Source organism: Hylobates moloch, unplaced genomic scaffold, assembly GCF_009828535.3.
Source record: "Hylobates moloch isolate HMO894 unplaced genomic scaffold, HMol_V3 SCAFFOLD_6, whole genome shotgun sequence".
NCBI lineage: Eukaryota > Metazoa > Chordata > Mammalia > Primates > Hylobatidae > Hylobates > Hylobates moloch.
The window spans coordinates 28,238,165-28,240,351 of NW_026652281.1; the positions used below are offsets into that span (position 1 = coordinate 28,238,165).

The 2,187-nt window shown below is 32.4% G+C and overlaps 1 non-coding gene across 1 annotated transcript; it reads left to right on the forward strand.

The window, feature by feature from the left end:
- Positions 1-897: 897 nt before the first annotated feature.
- Positions 898-1,002, forward strand: LOC116472048 (U6 spliceosomal RNA). Its single transcript, XR_004248961.1, has one exon. It is a non-coding gene; the product is annotated as a U6 spliceosomal RNA (small nuclear RNA).
- Positions 1,003-2,187: the final 1,185 nt, after the last annotated feature.

Sequence of the window (2,187 nt, forward strand, 5' to 3'; positions counted from 1 at the left end):
AGCTTGAGGTAATAGCTTACTGAGTTGTTTGATAGGAAGATTTAGCATAAAAAGAAATCAGTTTTCCCCATTAATTTATAAATTTAATATGCTCTTGATACAAAATTAACTGTTTCTTAAAATACATTGCTGACTTTAAATTGCATACTGGAAAATTTAAAAGTAAAAAGAGCCATAAAGTTTATGAAAAAGAAGAGCAATATTTTGTAATTACCACTCTTAAATAGCAAAACATATTTTAAGTCTCAGTAATTAAGATATTGTGGTATTGGGACATGAAAATGAATTCAATATAAATGAATAGAATTTTCAAAAATTGACCTCAAACTTATTTAAAGGTAGTATGCTAAAGCTAGTATGTTATAAAGTCACTTCATACCAGTATGGATAAAATGACATTAAATAAATGGTATTGGTGCAAAAATAGTGTCAGATCCATACCAGAATCAATTTCAAATGATTCAAAAATTTACATGTAAGGAAATGAGTCCACAAAAGCTACAGAGGGTGAGACTGTGTGGGGTTGGGAGACAAGAGAATTGTTTTATAATCTCAATGTACAAAAAGGCCTTTCTAGGACTCAAAATTCAGAATTCATAAAAAAAAAAACAAAACAACAAAACACTTTTACATGGCAAAAGTCATCATATTGAACAGCTAAGGACAAACGATAAACTGAAAAAAATATATGCAAGTCACATCATAGTTTGGATCTGAAATATAAAAAAATTTCAAAACGTTGGTAATTTAAAAAGTAGAAAATCTCATATTAAATTCAAAATTAATATTAAAGAAATTTGTATTAAATTCACCTTGAAATTAAAAATCTGCAAATATCTCAACTACCTGAAAACACATTGATCTCACAATCATAGAGAGGCAAATAAAAGGTAAAGAGTGCTTACTTCAGCAACACATATACCAAAAATTGATGCCATTCAGAGATTAGTAGGGCCTCTGAACAAAGAGGATGTGCAAATTCATGAAACAGTTCATATTTTTTAAAGTGACTATTTTTCAGCATCAACTTGGCAAAAATCAAAGTTTTAAAACACGACTGGCAGGTCTGTGGAAATAGAAACTCTCATTCATTGCTGATAAAAGTCCAAATTGGTACAATCTAAATGGAGGATAATATTGAAGTATCTGTCCAAGATTATAAGGTATCTATCCAATATTATATACACTTTCAGCAACCAATTCTAGGAAAGTATTATACACGTAAGTTCCCATACACAGAAAATAATATATGTACAAAGTTATTCATTGTGGTATAGGCTGTAATAATGTTTAGAAACAAACTTCATTATTTGTCAACTAGTAACTCTTTAAATATGTTATATCCCCAGAACTGAATATGAAACACTAATACAATTGAATATGACACAATATGATCTAGGAAGATCTTGAAGAAACATTTTAAAGGAAAAAAAAACACAAATACATAAAATGTGTAGAGTATGATACGATTGGTATAAAACATGAGAAAAACATTCATTTATATTTGCTTTTATGTACATAAAAATCTTCTTAAAAGTAGAGAATAAAACAGTGGTTACCAGGAGGCAGTCCTGGGGAGAAAATGGGGGAGATGTAGCTCAAATAATACAAAGTAGCAGACAAGTAAGATGAACAGGTCTAGATAGCAATGTACAACATGAGGACTATAGTTAATCATATCGCCCTGGGCCTCACACCCAAGTTAATAATCTTGCCAGTGGCTCACGCTGGTAATATTAGCACTTTGGGAGGCGGAGGCAGGTGGATCACCTGAGGTCAGGAGTTCGAGACCAGCCTGGCCAACATGGCAAAACCCCATCTCTACTAAAAATACAAAAATTAGCTGGGCATGGTGCCGTGCACCTGTAATCCCAGTTACTTGGGAGGCTGAGGCAGGAGAATCGCTTGAACCTGGGGGGTGGAGGTTGCAGTGAGCCAAGTTCACACCACTTCATTCCAGCCTGGGTGTAACAGCAAAACTCCATCTCAAAAAATAAAAATAAAAATAAATAAATAAATAAATAATGTTGCCTTGTATTTAGGAGTTCTGCTAAATGAGTAGATATTAGCTGCCCTTGCCACACACATACACAATCGAGCAGATATATGAAATGATAGATATTTTAATTTGTTGCATTAGAGTAATCATTTTACTATCTATATGTATCCCACAGCATCATGCTATAT